The sequence below is a fragment of the Meleagris gallopavo genome, chromosome 11, assembly GCF_905368555.1.
Source record: "Meleagris gallopavo chromosome 11, MGAL_WU_HG_1.1, whole genome shotgun sequence".
NCBI lineage: Eukaryota > Metazoa > Chordata > Aves > Galliformes > Phasianidae > Meleagris > Meleagris gallopavo.
The window spans coordinates 20738884-20754528 of NC_139414.1; positions in this window are offsets into that span (position 1 = coordinate 20738884).

Genomic DNA, 15645 nt, shown 5'->3' on the forward strand with positions numbered 1-15645 from the left:
GGTTCATGAAGCAAAATAAAGACATCTCAATGCATTTTAGAATTGATTTGGGGAGTATCTTAGTTGTAGTTTAAGCTAGCACAGAATATTGCCAAATGCTTTGTTTGTCTCTAACCCTACAGACTGTAGAAACGAAGTTATAACCATAGGTAACCTCACCTAAATTTCTAAGTTTTTAGACTCAAACATCACACCTTTTTGTAAGGCAATAGGAATAATTTTTTTTTCCCACAGTTATATTACAGAAAAATCACAAATGACACCAATTCTTACAGTTAAAGGATTTTACAGGGATATAAAAACTAGAAATGTGAGTCCTATTCTAGGTTTTTTTTTGTTTGTTTGTTTGTTTGTTTTTTTTTTTTGTTATTTTGAAACAGACTTTACTAGGCTTGGGAAACTCTGCCATCTTCCCAGGTGTTCTACAAAAAATTAGTATCAAACCAGCTCCCAAATCTTAAAAGCAGCAATAAAAATCAATACCACTCAACCAAACCCTCTCAGTAAAAAAACTCTGCAACACTCCTGAAACAGCACAGAGATGTCATTAAACTCAACATGATCCTATTCCACAAAATGGAGGCGGTGGGGGGTAGTAGCATCCTGGGGAGGGCAGGCAAGACTCACTGCTGGATGCCCAGGTTTCAAGGAATGGGGCTGTTCTGTCATTTAGAAAGGGAACAACTATGAAGATGCTGTTGCACAGTTCTGGCTTACATTACACTGCTCAAATTGATGAGGGATAGGTAGGTGGAATAGAAAAGCCTATAGGAAAGGATCTCATTCATAGGAAAACAATCATTTTGGATGATAGAAGTTATGCTGAGCTCTCAGCCTCCAGAAGAAGTAGAAAACAGTCTGTTACAAAACCAGTCTGTCTTAGGAGTGAGCAACCAGGGGAAAAAAAAGCACATCAGTGCAGAAGATCTGTCTGTCTCTGACCTACTGCGAGAACACCAGGATCCCCTCAGCAGTGCTGCAATCAGTATTTCTTTTCAGCAGTCTCTCAAGCAAAATTACAGCATCAGTTTGTTCTTCCTGAGCTGACAACACCGAATCCACAACTGGTGGGGTTACATTCATGCCCGTGAATCAACGCTTCTCTCATTAGTGCTTTTTGTTTAAAGTGACTCATCCTATTCATCTTTCCCATCTGTTTCAGGGTTTCTCTGAGCAGAGGAACAAATGAGGATGCAGCTCTGCTAAAGCAGTGGGAGCTTTGCTGCACGGCGGGCTGCTGGGACTGCATGTGGGCCCTCTGAAAAGAGCAAGAGCCGTTGCAAGGCACTGCAGTGAGCACAGCGCCTGGCTGCCCCTTAGGAAACCTTAGGAAGCAGCGAGCATCTCTGTGTCACAGGTGAAACTTCAGCAGGCTGTGCAATGAAATAAGGATATTCTCCCACCACCCCTTTGCCCATTACTCCCATTACCCGTTACAGACAGCAATCCGCAGGGCACCACTCCCTAGCAAACTCATTATTCAGTCAAAAACGTTTTTAAAACAAATACATTTTCCATTTAAAGTCCACATTTGTCTCCAGATACCTAAAAAATATATATATATTCCTACAATTACTCTGTTCTGCCACCTCTGAAGGAAAATACTTCCCCAACTCGTATTTGCTCCCACAACCGTGAAGCCTCAAACGTTCTTTGCATTTACAAAGTTGTGCCTTCTGTCTTTTTCACTTTTCCTGAAGTCACTAACAACTCCTATATCATCCAATCATAGAATGGCCTGGGTTGAAAAGGAGTATTGAAAGGATTAACTAGTTCCAACCCCCTGCTATGTGCAGGTCACCAGCCACCAGACCAGGCTGCCCAGAACCACATTCAGCCGGCCTTGAATGCCTCCAGGGATGGGGCATCCACAACCTCCTTGGGCAACCTGTTCCATTGCGAACCCTGATGACTTATTCCATGGATATTTATTGGCAGCGTAGCAGCAGCCATGCAAAACTAAAAAAATTAAGAAAGAAATTACTGACATAACATTTTAGCGACCAGAATAAGAACTGCTGATTTGTGTGAGTGTGTGCTTAAGTAAATGCTTGTTTTCATTTGCAAGATAAGTTTTCTTGAGATCAGTGCACCATAACAGCCATTTCTAATGGTAAAATATTTCCATCCCTGCAGCTTCCCTGGATACTTCTTGGGACACAGAGCTTGAGAAAAAGTTTGCTTACTTTTTGGAGAATTAAATGCATTTCACTGGTTCAATTTTTTTTTAGTCAAAAATAGCTACAGTGTTAAATTAGTAACAAGTAGCATATTAACAGAACTTAATTTATTGCATTCATCTCTCTTTCCTTTAGTAACTCAACGTGCACCGCAGAGAGAAGGAAAAGTTTTGCTGCTGGTAAGGTAACATTTTGTTCTCCCCAGTTCAGTGTTCTTGAGTTGCTTTTTTGGAGCCCTGGGTTTGTTCTGTTTCATGCCTTTCCCGTAAGCTGCAGCACTGCTAAGCCTGCGTGGATTTGCCAGCTTCAGTTGGAGCACTCCTGTGTTTAAGTTTAGGGATGTGCCTCATTGTTCCTTTGAACTGGAGCCTCATTATATTTTGGGTATGACAAGCATTCTTTTTTTCTCTCTTTATAAACCCACTGTAAAGATTGCCCAAGGACTTCTCAGTACTGCCTGAACCTTTATTGTGACTAAGCCACCAAAGAGCTTTAAGGGGTTTGGTAGAATTCATTTCTTATGACTACTGAGTAGACCCCTGGATAAATGTAGTGACTGCTGTGATGAAGCGTTTACCCAAACAGAAGACATTTGATTTGTTTTTCTCTAGGGTTGGAGATATTTAGCACTGATTTTGCATTTCTTTTTAACTTTAGGTAGCTTTAAGCCAGCATTATGATACCACATTGTGAGATGCTCTAGAAGGCTCTGGGAGATGCTGGAAGACCCACCTTTGAAACAAGAAGCCCAGTTTAACCATATCAGGTAGGAAAGATAAGGGTAGTGCAGAACTTTTAACGAGCACAGGGATCAGTGGGAATAGAAAATGGTTTTTGAAGGTTCCAAAGAAATGGTAGAATGAGTTTTAAGACATAGCATCATTTGGGGATTACAGCTTCTTCAGATAAGAACAGCACTAAAACCACTGAATACATCCAATGACGAAAACAAGTTCCAAAGTTTTGTTTTAGATTTATGAATGGCAAGAAATACAGTAAGATGAATACAAACAGAACCTTTTCCTACATGGTATGACAGGCCCACTTAAAAATCATGAATATTCCCCCATCATAAAGAAGCCTAGAGACATCTGTCATGCTATAAGGTGCACAAGGTGATCCTAGTTACCAATACTGGAGGCTGTGAACATGCTGGTGCAAGCTTGTGAGTGAATGACAGTAAATACAAGCAAGATCAACTGTATTTAAAATAAGCATTGAAATCTTGTACGGAGTTTAAATTTAATTCAGTAGGATTCAACAAGAGATCTAGGCTAAAAAAAGAAAATCAAGAGAATTTTTTATTATTTGCTCTTAAAAAAAAAAAAAAAAGAGAGAGTGAGAAAATGAAAACCCTAGCCTGAAATTTACAGCATCACAAAGCTAAGCACGTTGTCCGTGTGCCTGGTGACCTGTGTGTCTCCAAATGCATCCCTGTTGACACTGCTTCTTCATCACGTGTGACTGTATGATTATACCTCTGGTCTGAAGTAACTGCTACAGGCATAGGTGAATGCACTGATCTTCAGCAGGGGTGCTGGCATTGACCTCAATGCTGCAAACCTTCCAGTCATTTCTGAGAAACTAGAGAATTCTGCCATGGTTTCTGAGCTCAAGGTACGACCTCTCCATCCTAATTGAATAATTCAAAGTACTTCTGAAGTAACAGATGAGAAAGTTATGTGTGGAGGTCTGAGTACATGGAATTTACTTATCAGTAGGAAAACCAACTTTTCCAGATTTACAAACTTAGCAGAAGACACTGAGTTCTTTTGGCTAAAACAAGTGAAAAACATAATAACTGAAGTGAGACGTCAGCCTCCTTTGGATAGGAATTTCATTGAGGCGAGGGTTTGAAATAGTAAGGTCAAATTAAAAACAGGCAGAAGTTCTACATACACAATCTTTAAAGTCAATAGACAATCTGGATGAGAGGACAACCTACCTAAAATGCTACTGAAACAAGATTATTTTTCTTACTTTTTAAATTAGCCTGAGCTCGATCCAATTATGCTAAAGAAAAATACAGATCAAAGGCTTACATAAACCAGAGACATCATAAAACAATATCCAGTCGAGCAGGCAAGAGCACATATCTGCAGCTTATTGGAACTCAGAACGAGAAGATCTAAACTGAATAACCAATAAAATGTTCTTGGTTTATTTAACTCACAAGATGAGGTTGTTAATGCCAGACCGCTGCACAATTTATTTTGTGCACACGACATCAGTGTTGGAAATATGAGTCGAGGTCAAAAACCAATACACATTCTGGATGATATTTAAAACAACATTTGATATTGACTGAGGTACATTATACACCAAGCAACACGCACAAAAAGAAATATAGTTTAATATATCTTCTCTCTGGTACTCATCTGGACTATTTCTTATACGTGCTCAAAATGTATCATCCTGTGGTTTTGTGTGCAAGAGGAAGCAAATGAAAGAGAATTTGGATTGTATTTCTACCTCAGTAATTTAGCCATCCAATCTGCTCCGTACCTTCTTACTAATCTGCACAGTAGAATTGAAGGGCAAAACATCAGCTGATGTCGAATACATATTCATGTACAGCAAGAGAAGCATGTGCCATGTGGTATTGCTAAGCAGATCAGCAAGTAAAAAGGGAAAAACGTGCATACGTGGAACAAAAGATCCTGAATAAGTGATAGCTTCAAAGCTATATGTTTTTGCCATTGCAACCAGATTCTCTCCCCCGAAGAGAAATGAAAGCATGTTGCAAATCAAGAAATTCAGAGGTTTTCTTGCTTTTGTCCCCAGTATGACATAGATGGAGACATCAGGAGACACTGATGGGCTTCGAGCTCTGGAAAATACAGTTTCCTTCCTATAAGTCGTGATTTTCTACTTGTACTGTCATAATCATACCTCAGTACCCTCAAGCCCAAATCCCTTATGCAATACCTGTACAATATGATACCGCTGCATATGATTTGTTAGCAAAAAGAATGCGCTCTCAGCTATTGAATATGCACATAGTCATTAAAAGCAACAGTCACCCTTATGGATCAGAACAAAGCCAAAGAACAGGACCAAATTACTTCAACCACAGATTATTATTGAATTGCACTAGGTATGGAAAAGCATAGAAATGAAAGAAGCCATACAAATTTAGAAACTGAAGAAATAATAGATATTTGAAATCCGTCACACGGAATCATACTTGCTCAAAACTCAAGGGAAAAGTCCTGGAAGATGACCCAGCACTGCTCTGAGCGTCCACTCGGAACAAAGTGATTGCTGAAACCTACTGCCATATAAAAACATTGCCAAGTCCCAAAGATTTGATTTAAACATGAAGATACACTGACTTCTTGTTCAGTACACCTTCCTTAAAAGTAACCCAGAAAAGAGGTATTTTCTTTCCTTAACATAACTAATGCTATATTTACAGTAAAAATAGAAAGACATTCATGCATCGCTTGATAAACAATGAAGTAAGAGCAGTGACACCCACCTGAAGCATTTTCCCCAGGCTTCAGAGTCCCTCCCACCCTGTCATAAGCCGTTTATTCAGATTTCTTTAATTCAGTGCTTCAGTAAACACTGTGAAATCTAGGTTTTCCACTAGCCACAGAGCTACAGTTCACACATCTCCTACGTTTTAGCAGCTAACAAATGCGAGGAGGCCAGGTCAGCTGGGATGTCTCCCACAGAATTGCATCCTGGAAGCCTTTCCAGAGGCTCGATCATGAAGTCACCGTAAAGAAGGAACACTTGAGTACACTACAGAGGGGTCTTGGGAGTTCACAGCCTCCCAGAGCCTACATGGGTAAGATTATGAATGCTCAGGCATGGTTCTGTTTGTTTGCTGGACCAGAAAACTGAATGCAAAGGAGGTGCTCCTTAAAGGCCGATGCCCTCATCTGCTTTTCTCATGCGTTTCCTTGTCATGCTAGCAGAGGGAAAGCCTCACAACTTTTCAGCAATAGGGCACTTGGGGAAGTTTTACGCGTTGCAAATTGTTACCATGACTCTGACTTTTAAATCACTTGGTGCCTCCAATTAATTTGCTGTCTCGGAGATGAAATTTGGAAAAGAAAAAAAAAAATGGAGAGTGACGGAGGACTGGCAGTTGTATTATTATTTTCTATAAACATGCAAATAGTGAGGCACCCTAACAAAGCCGAGGAGTTCCGCTGTAGGAACTTCAAAGGGGAGTGAATCCCCATACAGAGAGATTACAACAGCTTTGATGTTCCCAAAACAACCTATTTTTCCTACAAGTTTAAAAGAATATGTTTCAGCGAATAGGGAACCTTTGACAAAGAGCAATCCTCAAACATTTTTGATGCTATCTGTATGTGTTATGTAAATTATATGTTATTGATGCAGTTGTCAAAACAGAACTATTATTGTTGGTGCCAGATAAGCAAAAACAATATTTATAATAGGAACTCACATAGACTGAACTGATAAATATTCCAGTTAATTGCTCACGACCACCAATCTCTGATTATCAAATAGATTCCTATTGGATACATCCTAACAGTTAAGCGAAGAAAATGCTACTGGAAATGTACGAGTACAAAGTGGAGCATCACACAGTGTACAGCTCTGCATGATTTACTTAAATTTTCCACTCAACTGTCACTCAAAATATGCTGTTATTCAATGAGAAACACTCGTAGAAGTAAACCCTACATCCCCTGCCTGCTTCAGTGGATTATTTTCCTTTATTGGGTCGTTCCGTGAGCATCCACAACTGCACTGAACACACTGGGTGTCATCAAACAAAGCCATTTGGAAGCACAGCCATTTTATAACGACCACGAGACTGCTGTGGTCTAGGCTGAGAAAAACAAGGAACGTAACTCAGAAATCAGCAGAAAGTTTGAAAACACAGAAATTGTGCTGACAGCACTGTGACAGCTGACTGCCATATCGTGTCTAATTACTTTAAATGAATATTACAAAAAAAATATTCAAAGCTGACAAGAGGAAACACTGCAAGAAATGGGGATGAGGAGTAGACAAGACTAACATTTTTTTTTCAGCTCCTTTAAACCAGAGCTATTAATCTATTTTTCTATGGAATACAGTCAAACTCAACAGCTGTAACTTACACAAATGAAATTCCTACCATTTGCCACAATGAAGCATTAGTATAACAAAACAGGACGCAACCTGGAGTTTTTTCTCCTTTGTTTTTCTTTTATTCATTATTGAACAGTAAGTCATGTAATTGTATCACATCCATTTCAACTCAAAGATATTCCACTGATTTTTTTGCAGCTTCGCTGGGCTGACCCATGTCCACAGACAGAAGACTACCAAAGGTTTCTGTGCACTCCAGTAACGGTGCAGGAATTGCTCTGGTCTTCCAGCGTGAGGATGCACAACCCCCACCCTCTCTTTCTGAAACCAAAGCAAGTCAGAGAGGAGTTCAAATACAATGAACTTCAGAAAAGAAGCCGCAGAGGACAAATATCCACCTAATCAGTGGTAATACTTAAAACAGGAGTCATTATATCCCAGACTTACTCTTCAGGACGGGTTATTAAGAGGATCTATTTAACAGTATGAGAGCTTGCAGCTTGCCCACACCATTCCAGCCTTTGTTTCAGGTCATTCTCTCATTAACATGCCATGCATAATTATCTATTCTGCCTGGATGCCTGAATTGTAGTTATTTCATTCTCATTTTCTTTTTTTTTAAATATAAAATGTATACACATCTGCCTGTTATTCACGCTATTAAGGAGTTAACTTTCTGCTGATTTACCGAGAAGCTAAAACTGGTTATTCATCTGACGGCGCTGTGAACGCTACGTGACAACTGCAGCCTCTCTCATTGATTTGCTCTAAGATGCTTTGCAGAAGTTCTTCCTCTTCCAATAAAATAAGTACAGGTCATTAATTATCTTTTCAAAACAAACCCCACAGAAACATTGAATTTCTTCGTACATGTTTGCATTCTTTGAATGAAGTTACAATATCCATTTTCCAATTTTACAGTCTACTGCATCCCACCAAATATAATTTGCGGGACTTCAACAAGCCAAGTCATGTACACATGCAACTTTCCTCCTTTCACTAATGCACTAAAGTTTGAACTGAGTACTTTGACATGTTAGGGTTTCCAAACAGTAAACTTTAAAACAAGTGCTACTCCTTCCTTGCAGCAAAAACACTTAGGTGTGATTCTTTCACTATCACTTCTTAAATCCCATGATATCCCACAACTCCCAAAGAAGTTTCAGTCTGATACTTCCAGATTACTTAATCCTTCAATTATTTTTTAACTCCTGCCTCTCACAACATTAAATCATGCAACTTCTTTCTGCCCTGTTATAAACTGTCATATTTTTTAGCAGGAATTGCATTTGACAAAGAAGGTTAATTCCAAGCTTTTTACTGGAAATAGAGATGTTGCCTTTGAAAGAAAAATTCTGTTATCACTCTATGTTAATTTGAGATCAGGGGCGTTGAAACTAGATGATCGTTCTGATCCTTTTCAACCCAAGCCATTCTACGTTTCTATGATATGATTCTATGATATGATGAGTAGATCAAAGTGGATATTTTGTGTTCTACCTACAAAATCCGTAGTACCACAACAAATCCTTTCCGCACCCTCCTCCACTTGTTGTCTTCCAAGGAACATATGAGAAAAGTCAGGAACAAGAATATTCCTTGGAAATGTTCCTACTGGGCTTCTCTCTCATGTCTGAATACAGAGCCCCCATCTTTCTTTGGACTTCAAAATACCACAACATTTAGGCAGATGCAGGCATTGAAATGTTTAAATGCACTGAAGGGCATTGTTTAGAGGGAAATATTGGTGATAGGTGGATAATTGGAATGGCTGATCTTGGAGGTTTTTTTCCAACCTTGGTGCTTTTTTGATTCTACGATTTTAATATTTTGGGGTCTTTTTTTTTTTTTTTTAGATTCTCTTTCCTAACCTGATCTCATTTCTGTTTCAAATACTACTGCTTATCTTTGGAAATCCAGATTCTGTTTCACTTTTTAATGCTTGCCTTTCTAAAGGCAGACAAAATGGTTTGGGTTTTTTTTTCAAGCCACGTCTGCTTTCTCTAAGAAATGTCACTGTCTATTTTTAAAGGCCTTACTCTTTCCTTTGCTGATTTGTTATGTATTTACAACACAAACTCTTCGCTTATATAGAGGAGCTTTATGTTTCCTACCATCTGGCCTAGTAGTCATTCTCCACTCATGCCATATTTCTACTCCTCTCCTGTACCTGAGTGATGTGTTTGCACTGAAAAACTGCCATAAAATCTGTCAGTTGTGGAAAAACAAATAGAAGCAGTGAAAGAGGAAAATCTTGGGAAGGTTTTCTTGTGATGTTTTTTTTTTGTTGTTGTTGTTTTGTTTTGTTTTGTCTTTTTTGAAGTAAACCATCACATGCACTTCCTTATAAGTTGAACTTGATTTCTTTCTTATGCAACAGGAAAACGTTAGGTATTCAATCATACACCTCTGACAGGCCCTCACCTTTCATTAAAAACATAAATATATTTTTTACAGAGGCTCCATCTTGTCATGCCGCTGCATACTCCAGCACTAAAACACCCTGCCATCTTTGTGGGCTTTTCATTTGCCACCCTAGGCCTCTATAGGACAGGTAGGCCAAGTTAAATTGAAGAAGTTCAGCAAAATGATCTTTCTTAACAATGCCCAGAGGCAAGTCTCAGACAGAAGCGTGGAAGAGCCTTTTTCAGAGTGCTGGGTCAGCAATCACGACGTGATAGATTTTGTTGGTAATTTTAGGGTGTTTCTTTGTAGACATTGAGTTGAAACAAGGCCATGGGTTTTTCTGATGGGGTTATACGCTGATTGAAATTCTGTGGCTCAAACCCCAAATTTAAGTTTGATTGCGTAAGTTATTAGATTAATGTTTGTCCTACATCTGAATGACAGAGTGGGAAAATAGCATTAAATACAAACCTCCTTGAGGAAACCCACTACAAAACAGCTATTCAAACAGAGTGGGAAGATGATTACACCTCAGATTACGTTTTTAGATTGCTTTGCGTTCTCTAACAAGAAATTCTTCTCTTCAAACAGCCTTTGCCAATCTCTCTCTCAAACAAACAAGAGAAAAAGGCAAAGCAAAACAGAGCGACCAGATTGCAGCTCAGAAATAACACCAACTCATTTTACTTATTACATTTCCTTCCTGCTATCTTTTTAACAGTCCTGCTCAACACTCAGTCCCATCTCCCCTTGTGAAAGTTCTTAAATTTTTCTGCCATGATTTCATTTGAGAGCGTAGGTCCATATTTCACAATGGTTTTGAATGATGAGTGATAAACTGTAATTAACACCACACTGTATTTGGATACAATTGGTTTGTACTGCTTAAAAGAAAAAAAGAGAAGATATGTAAAACCACAAAGCTTATTAACATTGAACTATGACTTCTGCACATCGCGTGACTTGTTCTTAGACCAAAGAAGTCAGCAACAAGATGCCCAGTAACATGAACGCTCCTGAAAATTACATTAAAAAGCATGAATGAAATACCATTTTATTTAATACATTCTGGCATTTTATTATTATTTTTTTTAATTAAATTTTTTAATTAAAACCAACCACTAGAAGCTGACTTTGCAAAAGGTTTTCACTCCTTCCAACTTTCCTACCTGGCAAAGTTTATCAGCCAGCACCAACTCTGCATCCTTGGTGCTATTTATGGTCTGAGGGGTATGTGGTGATCTTTGTTTACTCAGTGACAAGAGGGCTTAAGGCTATAGTCTGTTTTTAACTTTTTTAAAATAAATCTTCCATAGCAGAGATGCAATCCTCAGTAGGTTGCAAAGAGATATTACTGATGAGATGTAAAACCAAGTTGTATTTCATTAAAATCTCTTTTTACTTTAATTGAGCTTTAGTGTTCTTAGAAAAAAGAAAGGGGTCATTAACTCTTTACAGTACACAACCACTGAGAATGTGAGTATACAGACATGGGAGACAGAACATAACCTCGGAGTCACTTAGGGAAATTCCAAGGTATGTAGCAACAGCTATTGCTGAAAGAGTTTATGCTTCATACCATTAAGTAAAATAGTACTACCATTGTCATTTTAAGATGATAGGAATTAAGAAGAGACTATAATTAAAGCAATGTTTTGATCTCCCAGTTTTTTGTGATCCAAGCAAACCAACATAAGGATTCCCACAGCATTAAGCAGATTCATTTTAGTACCTGCAGTAAGGAATCAAGAAATCTAAGATCAAATTCAGTATGCTAGATTATCCTCTAGAGCTTCTATCAAGCTAGTAATACTTGTACTATAAAAACACCTCAAACTATGTGTGATCGTATGGTTTGACAATACAGCATGTCAAAAAATTTGCATGACCTTGAGCAGCCTGAGTCACGCCAGTACTCGAACAGAAGGTTCAATTTGTTGCTCAGCTGTTGCTCGCTGCTCACCTGTTAACACTTTGCTGTGGGAAAACCTACAGCTGCAGTGCAATCACTGTCAGCCAATAGAGAGAGGCTCTCCCATTTCTCATTGGACGTGGCTGATTGCCTCGTTGGAAGTGCTGTGTCTGAAGGCGGTATAAAAAGGCAGATTGAGGGCTGAGAGCTGCAGTGTGGAGTTCTGGGTTTGTGGATGGCTTGCCTGTAGTGGTTGTGTCTTGGTGAAACTGCTGTCTCTCTTTTTAAAAGCATGGGGTATGTTGTGATGGATTTGGTGTTGAGGTATGTAACGGGGTGTGGGTGGTTATTAAACTTAGCAAGGCTCTTTTTGTGTGCTTTTGGTGTTATTTATGGTCTTTTGGTACGGGGACAAGCTTTTTTCACTGGTGTATGTTGACAGGGTAAGTAGCTACAAGTAGAAGCTAGAGTGTAGAAGCTGCGTATAAGCTTTTGAAAGTCTTTCTTTCCTAGGACAATTGAGTACTGGAGCAGCCTGCTCAAAGAGGTCACGGAATTTCTTCTTCAAGAGATTTTTGAAAGAAGTCTGGATGTTTTTCCTGTGTGATCTGCTGCATGGAACCTGCTTTAGAAGGTGAATTGGACTTAAGTCTCTAGAAGTCCCTTTTAACCACTATGATTCTACTTGGGGATGTGTGTTAGTGACTTTTTTGCATTCCTAGTTGGGGAAATTAGTAAGTAATAAGGTATGGGTTACACTCTGTTTTAGAGTATTGGTTTCCAGTGTTTTTCATTGTTTCTTTTCACTTTTGGACAAAGCGAGGTAGCTACTGTTGATGGGGTGAGTATGTATGTTGTGTGGTTAGAACTCAGCAGGATTGTCATGTTTTAAGGGATAGGCTTGTCTCTATTGGTTTGGTTGGGATTTCTTGTACTGGGGCTGGTGTGGGGTTTGCTTTGCTAGGGACATATCAGAGGTTCATCTGTAGCTCTCAAAAAACCAGTCTTTCGCAGTGAACTTTTCTCGGAAACCACTGAAGTTGTTTCCATCCTATAAAGCATTCAAAGAAGAGTGTGACCCTTAATCTTTAGTTAACAAGACCAATGTTATTAGACTGTTAGACTACTCTAATGAGTAACTATCTTTTCTGGTTCTAATTACAGGGAAGAGCACTTGCAAGATCACAAGGAATGTATGAGAGGCCAGTTGCTCGAATAGGTGTTCTACCAGCTGGCTGTGCACTCAAGTTAGAATGGTGAAACAAGCTACTAGGAATCAGAATAAAAGTTGAAAAAGGAAGTAGAATACTGCTGCTTGTTGCTTGGATTTGTAACAGAAAAGGGTAAGGAACAAGATTACTACAGGAGCATCTAATGGTGAAGTTCTTCTTTCTTGTTGGGATTTGGGAATAGGATAATGTATGTGAAGAGCATTATCACTCAAGCTTGATGTGAAGGTGTTTAAGTAGTGAATTTACTGGGGTGAAATTTCCTGTGTTTCATAGAAATTTGTGCAAAACAAGGTTAGCTTGACTCCTAAAACTGCTCCTAAGGAAAATTAAGGGTGGAAGGGGATTTTGTTGCAATTGGATAAAATTTCTAGGGGTTTGTTCAAGTCTGATTTGTGAGGGAAGGTAAGTAGATAATACTAACAACTGAGATACAATGGTGTTAAGAAGTGTAGGGCTAAGGATCTACTCAAGCCCATTCAACCAGGTCTTGTCGTATATAACAGGGTGAAAAAATCACTATTAATTGTGGTTCCTCAGTTGTTTGTTTTCACAACAGAGCTTAGCTCACAAAGCCAGTTGCTGTAAGAGCTAAAAGATGACCTCTGCGTTTCAGGTTTCTTTACAGGTAGGAGCAGTAACAGAAAACATAACTGACATCTGGGTAAATGCAGGTAAGGAAGAATGAAGAAAAGGATGATTGTGGGGGGGATCATCAGGCAGAGCAACAGGAAACACTATGAAAAAAGATCAACAAGTAAAGGTAAGGCACACTCACTTACAACTAACTTCAAACTAACTTAGAAACTAACTTGAACTTCTTTCAAACCTGTACTCTTAGAAAGTGAAATCTTACTCTCAATCTTACCCTGTCAGACTTACTTACAGACAAATGTTCCATCTTTCAAACTTGCTATCTTTCAGCCTTCAAGGATACAAACTTTGAAACTTCCCAACTTACAGACATACATTCAAACTTATGTGCAATCTTCGATCTTTCGAACTTAGAAAGCAAGATACCAACTTAGAAACCAAGAAACTTGCATGCTTCAAGCTTTCAAACTTAGAAACCTAGAAACTTAGAAAATAACTAAGAAACCACCTTACTTGGAAAATTAGCACTTAGAAAACTAGATCCCTGAACATTCAAACTTCAAGCCTTCAATCTTACTTACTTAGAAACACAAACTTTCAGACTTCACATTTTTAAACTTACAGAACTAGTAACTTACAAATATAGAAACTTAGAATCTATGTTAGAAATGTAGAAATTTAGAAACTAACTTACAAACTGACTGACTTAGAAAATTAGAACTTTGATACTTATAAGTTACTTAGAAGCTTAGACACAGAACTTAAAACTTGGAAACTTTGAACTTACTCAGAAAATTAGAACTTAGAAACCCGGACGCTTAGAATGTAGTTAGGAAACTAGAACTTGGAAAATTCTAACTTACTTTTGAACTTCAAAGGTACAGACAAACTTTCAAAGTTCCAGGCAATGTTCAAACCTTCAGACTTAAAAAAAAATAAAATAAAATAAAATTTCAATTTTTCAGACTTTCAAATCTACTTCCACACTTTCAATCTTGAAACGCACAGCTAGATAAACTTCTAAACTTCAGTCTTACAAGCATGCTTCAAACTGTCAAACTTCAAACATACAGAAAAACTTTCAAACTTACTTTCACGTTTATTTAGAAACTTTCCAATGAGTATATAAACTTTCAATCTTAGCACCTTAGAAATAAGCTTTCAAGCCTACAAGCAAACTTACAAGCTTTCATACTTACAAGCTTTCTTACAAACTTACACACTTTGAACATTTTGACTGATGAGCGTGGCCTACTGTAGGGAGGTGTGAATACATGCACAGTTCATTAAACAACAAGAGTAGTTATGAGAGTTTACCCAAGTCAAGCAATGCTAGGTAATTGTGATGTTGCTTTGTGGTAAGCCACCTGTCACGAAGCACTTCCAGCTGAAGACTCAATCTGCTGCACAGCCTCCAGATGATTTCTAATTAGTGTAAATTTTACCTGTGGCACGGAACCAATATCGCAAAATGATAGTTGTTTGTTTTGTACTTCCTTTTGCTCTCTTCTTCCCAGCGCTGCAAAAATGGATCTTTCTCAGAATCCTAAGTAAATCTGTGGCGTTAAGTTCTAAGAGAAGCCTTCCCCCTTCATTTGAGGGAAGGGCGCTATTTCCTACTAAGAGGGAAGGAAGCCTGAGATCTCGAGAGGAAAAGGGTGTGGAAAAAAAAATATATATATATATTAAAAAAAAGAGATTAAAGAAAGGAAAACCCTCACGTTTAGCACCAGATGTTGTCCATAACTTCAGACAGTCTGAGCAGTGCTCACTGCTGGCACTGACATGAAAGGAACTTCTGCCAAAGTTCTCAAAGGCCAGAGAAAACCAAAGCCAACACCGAGACACACACCAATTCCTTTCTGCTTGCGAGGGAATGGCAGGAAGCAACGCTCCCATGCTTAGACTGCACCAGCGTTTCTACTGCCTTAAAATATTATAGCTGCTATCCTGTTAGAGTTTTCTGCTTACATTCTGTCTCTGGCCCAAACACCCTGTGACATCTGAACAGCGGTCTCCTTTCCCTGGCTCACGCACCTTGCTCCCTTACCAAGATTAACAATATTAACAGTAAAATAATTGCTGCTCAAGTTAGTTATACTTTTAAACACAACTGGAAAGCAGCAGCAGACTTTTGAGACTCTTCAGGAGGTCAGCTACACTTTTTGCCTTATCAAAGGAGAATGCTAACATGAGTTATAGTTTTTAACCATTTCATCGCTGGAGTAAGAAAAAAAAAAACTTTCTACTCTGAGTTACCTGC